The 12,766-nt window shown below is 46.9% G+C and overlaps 1 long non-coding RNA gene across 1 annotated transcript; it reads right to left on the bottom strand.

Moving 5' to 3' along the window:
* Positions 1 to 473: 473 nt before the first annotated feature.
* LOC132384551 (uncharacterized) lies at positions 474 to 11,344 on the bottom strand. The gene is made up of 3 exons (XR_009508931.1): positions 11,273 to 11,344; positions 10,579 to 10,738; positions 474 to 689 (listed from the first exon to the last, which is right to left on the bottom strand). It is a non-coding gene; the product is annotated as an uncharacterized LOC132384551 (long non-coding RNA).
* Positions 11,345 to 12,766: the final 1,422 nt, after the last annotated feature.

Here is a 12,766-nt window from a genome sequence, read left to right as displayed (position 1 = left end):
TTTGCATTAACAATGTCCTCTCCCATCTCCATCATCTGGAACCTCACTCTTTGCCAAGGATTATTATAATTCAATGCTACACTTCCTGTGGTTGTTCCAATACATGCACTTAATAGCTTGAATGGTAGGTACAAATGAGGCTGAATCAATAGCTTCCTAAACCTGAGATAAAGGAAAAGATTGAATAAGTTAAGACTTTATTCTCTGGAGCATAGGAGAATGAGGGGAGATTTATTCAAGAAAGTGAGTAGAGATAACCCAGGAAATTATATACCAGTGAGTCTTACTTCAGTGGTGGGCAATTTGTTGAAAATCCTGAGAGCAGCTCTTATGAGCATTTGGGCAGAATCTGATTAGGATTAGTCAGCATGGCTTTGTCAAGTGCAGGTTTTGCCTTATGAGGCTGACTGAATTCATTGAAGATGTAACAAAATACATTGTAGAGAGGTGGATGTTGTGTATATGGATTTAATTAAGGCATTTGATAAGGTTCCACATGCAAAGCTCATTCAGAAAGTAAGGAGGCTTGGATCCAAGGAGATCTTGCTTTCTGGATTCAGAACTGGCTTGCCCACAGAAAACAAAGGGTGGTTGTAGATGGTTCATATTCTGCATGGAGGACAGTGACCAGTGGTGTTCCACAGGGATATTTTCTGGGACACCTCTTCTTTGTGATTTTTATAAATGACCTGGATGAAGAAGCAGAAGAGTGGGTTAGTAAGTTTGCTGATGACACAAAAGTTGTGGTGTTGTGCATAGTCTGGAGGGTTGTCAGAGTTTACAACGGGACATCATTAGAAAGCAGAACTGAGCTGAGAAGTGGCAGATGGAGTTCAATCCAGGTAAGTGTGAAGTGGTTTATTTTGGTAGGTAAAATTTGAAGTCCGAATATAATATTAATGGTGAGTCTCTTGGAGGTGTGGAAGAGCTGAGAGATCCTGGGATCCGTGTTCATAGAACACTCAAAGCTGCTGCGCAGATTGACAGTGTTGTTAAGAAGGCGTATGGTGTGTTGGTCTTCATCAACCGTGGGATTGAGTTCAAAAGCCGTGAGATAATGTTATAGTTATGTAAGACCTTGGTCAGACCCCACTACAGGAGGGATATGGATACTATAGAAGAGGAGATCTACAAGGAATTTGCCTGGATTGGAGAGTGTGCCTTATGGGAATAGGTTGAGTAAACATGGCCTTTTCTTCTTGGAGCAATGGAGAATGAGAGGTGACTTGATATAGGGGTATAAGATGATGAGAGGCATTGATCATGTGGATAGCCAGAGGCTTTTATCCAGGGCTGAAATGGCTAACATGAGGGAGCATAGTTTTAAAGTGCTTGGAAGTAGATACATAGAAAAAAATTGGAAAACCTGCAGCACAGTATGAGTCCTTCAGCCCACAGTGCTGTGCCAAAAATATACTTACTTTAGAAATCACCTCAGGTTACCGATAGCCCTCTATACAGAGGGGATGTCAGGGGTAAGTCCTTCACACAGAGAGTTTTGGCTGTGTGGAATGCACTGCCAGTGACGATGGTGGAGTTGGATACAATAGGGTCTTTTAGGAGCTTCTTAGATAGGTACATGGAGTTTAGAAAAATAGAGGGCTATGTGGTAGGGTAATTCTAAGCAGTTTCTAGAGTAGGTTACATGGGTGGCACAATACTGTGGGCCAAAGATGCTATAGATTTCTATATTCTATGTTCTATGATTATGAAGGATTATACACAGGGTAAGAGCAAGTGGGTTTCTTCCACTGAAGTTAAGTGGGACTAGAACTGGAGGTGAAATGTTTAAGTTGAACACGAGAGAGAACTTCTTCACTCAGAGCGCAGTGAGAGTGCAGAACGAGCTGCTGGTGGAAGTGGTTGATGCAGATTTGATTGCAAAACTTAAGAGAAATTGGGCTTGGTACATGGATAGGAGTAGCATGGAGAGCTGTGGTTCAGGTGCTGATCGTTGGGTCTAGCAGAACGATAGTTTGGCATGGACTAGATCGGCAGAAGGACCTGCTTCTGTGCTTTATTGTTCTATGGCTCCATAAGTGATGTTACAAAAAGACAAAAAATCTCCAGATCAATGAAAGGTAAATACTAAGTTGTAGTGATGTGCTACACACAGCGCTGAAATGACAACACGCAGTCGGTAAGTAGTTTTGAGACTAGTTTATTCAAACTTCGCGGTGCTGGTATTTAAGTTCCTAGCACCCGCCCTGTCCGGGCGGAAATGACATCAGAGGTGCATTACCAAAGTCTCCCCCCACGCACTGGCTGTTTGTGAGCCGGTTCGCCTGCGCAGAAAGTGGGTCGCCACCTAACGCCCCTCCAGAACCGGCGATACACCCCCCAATGTTCACAGTCTGGATCATCCTTTGTTTGGGAGGTCTGTCTCGGCGCCGCGGTACCTGAACCTCGACCGGCTGCACCAAGTCCACATGGGCTGGTTTGATCGGTCCACCGTGACACCTCCTCTTTCCCCCCCAATGTCCAGAACGTACGTGGACCCGTTGTTGTTGATCACCCTGAACGGCCCCTCGTACGGCTGCTGTAGCGGCGCCCGGTGTCCACTCCTTCGTACAAACATAAACTTACAGTTTTGCAGTTCTTTGGGTACATGGGTCGGGGCCAGTCCGTGCTGTGAAGTTGGTACGGGGGCCAGGTTGCGTAGCCTGTCCAGGATTGCTGCGGGTTCTTCCTCTTGCCCCCTTGGGGCTGGTATGAACTCTCCCGGGATGGCCAGGGGTGTGCCGTACACCAACTCAGCCGACGAGGCGTGCAGATCCTCTTTGGGCGCTGTAGGAATTCCAAGCAGGACCCAGGGAAGCTCATCCACCCAGTTAGGTCCTCTCAGGCGGGCCATGAGAGCCGACTTCAAGTGACAGTGGAAGCGTTCCACTCGTCCGTTCGACTGTGGGTGGTAGGCAGTTGTGTGGTGCAGCTGCGTTCCCAACAGGCTGGCCACATCCGACCACAGGCTGCAGGTGAACTGGGCACCTCTGTCAGAGGTAATGTGGGCCGGTACCCCGAAGTGTGCTAACCAGGTTGCAATCTGTGCTTGGGCACAGGAATCGGCAGATGTGTCAGTGAGCGGGACAGCCTCTAGCCCCGTCGTGAACAGGTCTTCCATAGTTAGGAGGTACCACGCTCCTCGGGACACTGGTAGGGGGCCCACAACATCCACATGAATGTGGTTGAACCTCCGGTTGGTGGGTTCGAACTGCTGTGGCGGGGCTTTAGTGTGCCGGTGCACCTTGGCTGTTTGGCACTGCGCGCACGTTCTGGCCCATTCACTGACCAGCTTGCGGAGTCCATGCCACGTGAACTTGTTGGAGACCAGCTAGATGGTTGTCCTGATAGATGGGTGTGCCAAACCGTGTATGGAGTCGAAAACCTGCCACTTCCAAGTTGCCGAGACAATGGGTCGAGGTTGGCCGGTAGTCACGTTGCACAGGAGCGTCCTCTCACCTGGGCCTATGAGAAAGTCCTGCAGCTGCAAACCCGAGACTGTGGTCCTGTAGCTGGGCATCTCGTCGTCTGCCTGCTGCGTCTCCGCCAGTGCTACATAGTCCACCCCCGGGGACAGGGCTTGGACTGCTGGTCTGGAGAGTGCGTCTGCCACGACGTTGTCCTTTCCCGAGACATGCTAGATGTCAGTCGTGTACTCGGAAATGTAGGACAGATGTCGCTGCTGGCGAGCCGACCAGGGATTGGACACCTTCGTGAACGCGAAGGTCAACGGTTTGTGGTTCATGAACGCGGTGAACGGCCTGCCTTCCGAGAAGTACCTGAAATGCCGGATTGTCAGATACAGCGCCAACAGCTCCCGGTCGAAAGCACTGTACTTGAGTTCGGCTGGTCGTAGGTGCTTGCTGAAGAATGCCAGGGGTTGCCAGTGCCCCTCGATGAGCTGCTCCAGCACCCCACCGACAGCTGTGTCAGATGCGTCCACCATGAGGGTGGTTGGGACGTCCGTTCTGGGGTGCACCAGCATCGCGGCATCTGCCAAGGCTTCCTTGGCTTTAAAGAAAGTGGCTGCGGCCTCCTCATCCCAAGTAATGTCCTTGCCTTTACCCAACATCAGGGTGTACAAAGGGCGCATGATACGGGCTGTTGAGAGAAGGAAACAGTGGTAGGAGTTCACCATACCAACGAACTCCTGCAGACCTTTGACCGTGTTGGGTCGGGCAAAGTGGTGGATCGCGTCTACTTTGGTGGGCAGAGGTGTTGCCCCGTCTTTGGTAATCCTGTGGCCCAGGAAGTCGATGGTATCGAGACCGAACTGGCATTTGGTCGGGTTGATCGTGAGGCTGAAATCACTCAGGCGGGAGTAGAGCTGGCAGAGGTGGGACAGATACTCCTGATGACAACTGCTGCCTATAAGGATGTCGTCCAAATAAACGAACGCGGTCCAGGTCGCGTCCCACCGCATCCATTAGCCGCTGGAATGTCTGTGTGGCATTCTTCAAGCCGAATGGCATTCGGAGGAACTCAAACGGGCTGAACGGGGTGATGAGTGCTGTTTTGGGGATGTCTTCAGGGTGCACCGGGATACGATGGTATCCTCGGACGAGGTCTACTTTGTAAAAGATTCTTGCCCCATGCAGGTTTGCTGCAAAGTCCTGTATGTGCGGCACGGGGTAGTGGTCTGGAGTTGTAGCCTCGTTCAGTCTGCGGTAGTTGCTGCATGGTCTCCAACCCCCGGCTACATTGGGCACCATGTGCGGGGGGGAGGCCCATGGACTGTTGGACCTCCATACGATCCCCAATTCCTCCATCCTCTTGAACCCCTCCTTTGCCAGGCAGAGCTTTTCCGGGGGGAGCCTTCATGCGCAGACGTGGAGGGGTGGTCCTTGGGTCGGAATGTGGTGCTTTACCCCGGGTCTGGGCATGGCTGCCATGAACTGCGGTGTCAGAATCGATGGAAAGTCCGCCAGGATTCTGGTGAATTCATTGTCCGACAGCTTGATGGAGTCCAGGTGTGGGGCCGGCAACTTGGCTTCACCCAGGGAGAATGTCTGGAAAGTCTCGGCATGTACCAGTCTTTTCCCTTGCAAGTCAACCAGCAGGCTGTGAGCTCGCAAGAAGTCCGCCCCCAGGAGTGGTTGGGCCACCGTGGCCAGTGTGAAGTCCCACGTGAACCGGCTGGCGCTGAACTGCAGCTGCACTGTGCGGGTGCCGTAGGTCCGTATCATGCTGCCGTTTGCGGCCCTCAGGGTGGGTCCTGGCTTCCTGTTGCAGTTGCCGTACCCCATCAGGGCAAGACGCTGATCTCCAGTCCGGTGTCGACCAAGAAGCGGCATCCTAACTGTTTGTCCCAGACATACAAGAGGCTGGCTTGGTGGCCAGCCGCCATTGTCATTAGCAGCAGCTGGCCCTTGCAGGGCAGACAACAATGATGGGCTTTTGTGCCCCACCACTGGTGGTAGAAACACCACTGTTCTCTGGCCTCCTCACTCCTGCCTCTGTGTTGTGTGCGCTCCCTTGCCGGGCCTTGACTGGTCTGCTGTTGGGCGCGTGGCCTGGTAATCTGACTGACAGATGCCACGCTCTCCCTCTTGGCTTTCCACTGCATGTCTGCCCGGGCCGCCACCTTCCGGGGGGTCGCTGAAACCTACGTCAGCCAGCAGCAGATGTATGTCCTCGGGCAGTTGCTCTAGGAACGCTTGCTCGAACATGAGGCAGGGCTTGTGTCCGTCAGTCAGGAACAGTATTTCATTCATCAATGCTGACGGCAGTCTGTCTCCCAAACCATCCAGGTGAAGCAGGTGGGCACCCCGCTCACACCGTGAGAGGCCAAAGGTCCCAATGAGCAGCGCTTTGAATGCTTCATATTTGCCTTCTTCCGGGGGCAACTGTATGAAATCCGCAACCTGGGCGACCGTCTCCTGGTCAAGGGCACTCACCACATGGTAGTAAAGTGTGGAATCAGAGGATATCTGCCGAATCTGGAACTGGGCTTCTGCTTGGCTAAACCACACGCGTGGTCGCAGCGTCCAGAAAGTTGGTAGTTTGAGCAAAACTGCGTGAACAGATGAAGAGTCGGTCATCTTTGGTCCAAATCCCGTTTGGACCATCGGGGTCACCAATGTAGCGATGTGCTACACACAGCACTGAAATAACGACACGCAGTCGGTAAGTTGTTTCGAGACTAGTTTATTCAAACTTCATGGTGCTGGTATTTAAATCCCTAGCGCCCGCCCTCTCCAGGCGGAAATGACATTGGAGGTGCATTACCAAAGTCTCCCCCCGCGCACTGGCTATTTGTGAGCTGATTTGCCTGCGTAGAAAGTGAAGTATTAATTATACCTCTCACAATAATTCCTTTCCTGTTCTCCATCTTCCTCTGGTACTCCCCTTCCTTTTTCTTTCTTCCAAGGCCTTCTGTCCTATGATACTCCCCTTTCTTCAGCCTTGTATCCCTTTTTCAATCAACTTCCCAGCTCTTAGCTTCATCCCTCCCCCTCCTGTCTTCTCCTATTATTTTGGGTCTCTCTCTCACCCTCCCACTTTCAAATCTCTTACTGTGTCTTTTTTCCGTTAGTCCTGACGAAGGGTCTCGACATGAAACATCGACTGTACTTTTTCCTATAGATGCTGCCTGGCCAGCTGTATTCCACCAGCATTTTGTGTGTGTTGATTGTATTAATTATACCATATTTGTTATATTTACTGCTCAATAATGAATATTACTCATTAATTTTAAACTGTGTTGGAATATAATGTTATTCTGCAGTAATGGAATTAAAAAAAACTGGTTGAATCAAAATGATAAAAGAGCCTTTGATCTTTATTCTATTTTCATTAAATAACCAGGCAATGAAGCCTCTATCACAGATATTCAAATATTTCTAAACTGGAACATAGGAGAAGAATGTAAATGAAGTCAAGAAAAACAAAATAAAATCTACAAGCTCCTGCACAAAAACACATTTACAATAAAATTAGTATGTCATTGCTGGGCAATTGATTGCACCTCATTTTGCTTGTAACGCATGCATGGGCATCTGTCATGACCTGAGCCATCTGCCATATTAGGCTTTTCTGGCTGCACATACGATGATAGATATCATCCAAACAGTAACCAGCTCAAAACATCAATATTGCAAAGGTAGACTCCAATACCAGCATCTAGATATTAGATTGGAGAGCATCAATTGATAATTGAATTTCTTCAAAAAAGCGATATCCATAATTGATTTGTGAAGTTCATGGTTTATTTTGCTGAGTGTTCTGTGCATAATGCTTTAGGCACTTGGAGGATATTGCACATGCAGAGTGATATTCACCAATGTGCTGTGCATCCCTGCATTCTGCCTTTCAGATTGTCAGTGGATTAAGTGTCAATAGACAAGCCTCGTGGGCAGAAACAGGCTTGTGATGTGCTGGAAAACCTGCTTTAGTTCAACCTGAAGTGGATCTCCATATCCACGTACCAGACTATCCTGAAAAATTACCTACTGGCCATCAGAAAGAGGAAACCTGATCTGTATCTTGTGCAACAATACCAGCTCAGATGTAGAACAGGCAAACAAAGTACTGGAAGTCTTACAAACACTGGTATTCGGTGAGATGACCCCACCAGTTTGAATTGTACAGCAACACTCAGACATTGAATGGCTTCTGCTTGTGGAGGTCATGGGCTTTAGGCACAACAGGGTGGGTGCATCTATACTCTAGGTGTTGAAATGGTGACTACTCCACACAGGGAGGGGGAAATCTCAATCTTTTTGAAAATTTTTTTGCAAGGTTGGAAGTAGGGGAGTTGGCCCTTAATGCATTGTATGCAGACCAGCAGGCTTGCCAAAGCTAGGCATTTTGTGTGTTCTTTGCATGATCGGCTGGGTTTCCTTCGGCTGCCCTTGTTTCCTCTTACATTCCAAAGACATTAAGGTCGGTGGGTTAATTGCCCAAATAGGTGTAGTTGGGTGTCCCCAGCTCATTGGGCTGGAAGGGCCTGTTATTACGCTGCAACTCTGAATAAAAATATTTCTGAAATAAGTTTCATTGTGCGTGCCCATCAATTTTCCCTCCTACAGCAGATCAGAGCCTTCAGGGGGATGGCAAATTGGATATCCCTCTACCTTGCCATGGCTGTAGACCACTACTGCTTGCTATATTACTACATACAATCAACATCCACAAATATGTTACCATTTAAAGTGTGCAAAGTGCCGGTATGTGATGTGACATATATGTCCAGCAATAGGTACCACTCTACTCGCCATGCAGGCATGCCATTACTCAGATGGTTTGCTGCAGCTGGTGCTGATTGAGTACGAGCTTTCATTGCTGGAAAGAGGGAGGTAGAGTCACAGAAAGAGGACAGCACAGAAGCAGGCCTTTTCAACCGTCTACTCCATGCCAAGCCATTTGAACAGCCTACTTCCTTTGACCTGCTCTGGGACCATAGCCCTCCATACCCCTACCATCCATGTGTCAATCCAAACTTCTCTGAAACATTGAAATTGAGCCCACTTGCGCCACTTGTACTGGCAGCTCATTCTACACTTCCACAGTCTTCTGAGTGAAGGAGTTTCCCCTCATGTTCCCCTTAAACCTTCTACCTTCCCCCCTTAACCCATGATCTCTGGTTGTAGTCCCACCTGACCTCAGTGGAAAAAGTCTGATTTCATTTACCCTACCTATAACCCCCATAATTTTGTATACTTCTATCAAGTCTCCTCTCAATATTCTACATTCCAAGGAATCGATTCAATCTTCCGCTATAACTCAGGTCCTCCAGAACTGGCAACATCCTTGTAAGTTGTGAGGGTTGCTCGATGAATATGGTAGTGATTAATAATTAGACTGGGTATTCAATCTTTGAGCCGAATCTGAAGCTTACCATGGAAAACATGTTTGAGCTTGCAGAGGAGAACCCAGTTCCATTTGTGTACTGATTAACAGGCATTGATGGAAGTAGAGTGATAGGATGTTCGATACTGAGCAATATCTAATGCAGGTGATGCAATGGGTGGAAGATGACATCTGAAGATGCATTCATTTTCCATGTTCAACAGGCATCATATAGCACTTGATCCATGTCCTTGGGGCTAGAGTGCAGATATTGATCTTGAGAGCTCCATTTTCATGCATCCGTGTGCCATTCTCATTAGGGGATCAGAGGTACAGAGGATTAGTGGCTTTAAGTTCCTTTGCATTATAGAAAGATAGTAAAACAGAATACCTACAGCACAACAGACTCTTCGGCCCATAATGCTGTGCTGAGCATGTACTTACTTTAGAAGCTACCTCGGGTTACCCATAGCCCTCTATTTTTCTAAACTCCATGTACTTATCCAGGAGTCTCTTAAATGACCCTGTTGTATCTGCCTCCCCCAACATCGCCAGCAGCCCATTCCATGCACACACCATTCTCTGCATAAAGAACTCCCCCCAACATCCTCTCTGTACCTACTTCCAAGCACTTTAAAACTGTGTCCTCTTCAGCCCTGGGGAAAAGCCTCTGACTATCCACATGATCAATGCCTCTCATCATCTTATACACCTCTGTCAGGTCACCTCTCAACCTCCATCACTTCAAGTCCTACATCCCTTCTATTATCATATCAGAAGTTCTGTCCTCGACCAGCACACAAGTGCCATCACACAGAAAGCAGGTTAGTATCTCTACTCTCTTAACAGATTGCAAAGATGCAGCATGTCACCAAAAATTCTGACCAACTTCTATAATTGCACAGTGGAGAGTATCTTGACTGGTTGCATTATGGCCTGGTATGGAAACATGAATGTCCAGGAATGGAAGAGGCTACAGTAAATAGTGGACACAAAGTGCACTGCAGGTGCTATGGTCAAATCAAGACGTACAAAAAAGCTGGATGAACTGAGCCGGTCAGGCAGCATCCATTGAAAGAAGCAGTCAACGTTTTGGGTCGAAACCCTTCGTCAGGACTAAAGGAGGGGGCAGGGGTCCTATAAGGAAAGTGTGGAGAGGGTGGAAAACCAATCAGAGGAAAGATCAAGGGGTGGGGGAGGGGAAGCAGGGAGGGGATAGGCAGGAGACGTGAAGAAAGAACCTAAGGGGAAAGCACTATGGGTAGTAAACGAAGGCAGAATCATGAGAGGTGATAGGCAGCTAGAAGAGGAGACAGAGTAGAGGTGGGATGGGGAAGGGAGAGGGAGGGAATTACCGGATGTTGGAGAATTCGATGTTCATACCAAGGGGCTGGAGACTACCCAGATGGTATATGAGATGTTGTTCCTCCAACTGAAGTTTGGGCTCATCATGGCAGTAGAGGAGGCCATGTATGGACATATCCAAATGGGAATGGGAGGGAGAGTTGAAGTGAGTGGCAACTGGGAGATCCTGTCTGTTGTGGCGGATGGAGCATAGGTGCTCGACGCTAGTAAGTAGTGGATGCAGCCCAGTCTATCACCATTGAGCACAGTTAACTGGAGTACAGCCTCAAGTAAACATCATCCAACATCAAAAGCCCCCAATATCCATGCTACTACCATCAGGCAAGAGGTACAGGAGCCTTCGATCCCACACCGTCAGGTTCAGGAACAGTTATTACTTTACAGTTATCAGGCTCCTGCACAGGCATAGATAACGTCACTCACCTCAACCCTGAATGGATTCCACAACCTTCAGACTCACTTTCAAGAACTTTACTATTCATGTTCTCAGCATTTTTTATTTGTACAATTTGTCCTCTTTTGCACATTCGTTGTTTGTCAGTTTATATGGAGTTCTGTCATAAATTGCATTTCCTGTAAATATCTGCCAAAAAAAAAGAAACTGAAGGTGGCTTATGTGTAATTTGATAGAGTTATAGATGACAACAGCACAGAAACAGACCCTTCAGCCCATCTAGTTTGTGCCAAACTATTATTCTGCCCAGTCCCATCAACCTGCACCCAGATCAGAGCCCTCTATCCCCCTCCCGTCCATGTACCTATCTAAATTTCTCCTACAAGTTGAAGTCAAACCCTCATCCACCAGTTCCGCTGGCAGCTCCTTCCGCACTCTCACCACCCTCTGAGTGAAGAAGTTTCCCCCAAACATTTCACTTTTCACCCTGCACCATGACCTCTAGTTCTAGTTCCACCCAACCTCAGTAAAAAAAAGCCTGCTTGCATTTATCCTATCTAGAGGCCTCATAATTTTAAATACCTAACTCAAATCTCCCCACATTCTGCTACACTTTGGGAAATAAAGTCATAACAGAAACTGGGAAAGATGCCTTCAAAGTTTCAAAGTTGAAAAGTCAATGGTTTACAACCCTTTCTCTCTGTGATAACAAATTTACAGTACTTTGACTTTGAGGGTGTCCAGGTTCCTGTGGATGAAGGTCGCTCTTCTCCCTTAGTGCTGCTAAGACCTGCAGAACTGAAAATCGGACACCTGCTCTTGTTCAGTAAGCTATTAGCATAACTGGAATGCCTTTCAACATTAGTCCTCCATAAAGTATTTCCTCTTTAAGAAATGCGGAGCTGCTGTAATCAACATAATTTAATTTGAACAGATGCTCCCAGTTCACAGGGCCTGTTGTAATGTATTAATACATTAAATAGCATGGTTTGAACTGGCTGTTTACTTAGCATAGCCGTTAGCATAATGGCTTCACAGCACCAGTGGTTATTGATCAGGGTATGATTCCTGCTGCAGTCTGTAATGTTCTTCCCATGACAGTGTGTAATGGGCTGGGTTAATCAACCCCAACTACTTGAGTGTCCAGGAGATGTGGTAATAAGTGTACAAGCACAACAAAGTAACTGAAGCATAATTTATTATCATAAAACAGAAAACACAAATAAACCACATGAAATACTACAAGTCACAGAGATTTCTGCAAGTCACAAAGATTACTGGGCTCATGGTTTTTAGTCTGATTGTAGTCACTGTCAGGGGAAATACAATTTTCGACTCACTTGTGAAACTATTCTTTGGTCCTAGGCACCAACCATGATCCTGGTCTTGGATGAAGTCCTAAGAAAATTCAAAAAACAGCCCAATGTATCCCCAAGCTTTTCAAGTGCAGTTGTTGAGAGCCAGACATATTATTCAATTCTTTGGTTTTGCATGAACTCAGCCTTTTTGCACCACACGTCATGTGTTCATTCAGCAAACCCTCATAGATCCATTAGACATTGTAATAATCATTCCTTGTTATCTCATTCACACACAACATTCTTTAATCTCCCAGTGCCCAGATGAATAACAATCCTTAGATTTACAAAGTACATTAATGTTTACATATAAGCAATAAGCCCAAATTAAGAAGAATCCACCAAACAAACCACTTCACAGACATTCACTCATTGTTTCTGAATCACATATGGTACATCGTGTGGCTTTCCTCTGAATGTTCTACTTTCCTCCCTCAATCTACGGACGTACAGTGAAGGTTATATTTATTGAGCAATAGGTATACTATGTTGGTGCTGGAAGTGTGGCAAAACTTGTGGGCTGCCCACAGCACAATCCTTACTGATATGTTTTGAGGTAAATGATGGATTTCTTACATATATTTAAAAATAAACGCTATTCATAATTATAAAATAATATTTACAAGAATAAAACCGTGCCACATCTTTTCACTTTTACATTCATAGCCAATACTTTCAGTACTGTTCTATTAAATTTCTTAATATGAACAGGACCTTTGACCCTCATGAGTCCTTCTGGGGTTAGGCCACTTGACAATAATGGAGGCACTACCTCCCTCACTACAGTTCACTGTACATTGATGTACATGTGACAAATAAAGCTAATCTATTAAATCTCTTGACTAACAATAATGAAGCT

This window comes from Hypanus sabinus, chromosome 1 (assembly GCF_030144855.1).
Source record: "Hypanus sabinus isolate sHypSab1 chromosome 1, sHypSab1.hap1, whole genome shotgun sequence".
Lineage (NCBI taxonomy): Eukaryota > Metazoa > Chordata > Chondrichthyes > Myliobatiformes > Dasyatidae > Hypanus > Hypanus sabinus.
Note: the sequence above shows the minus strand (reverse complement) of the source record. Positions and strands in the feature narration are given on the sequence as shown.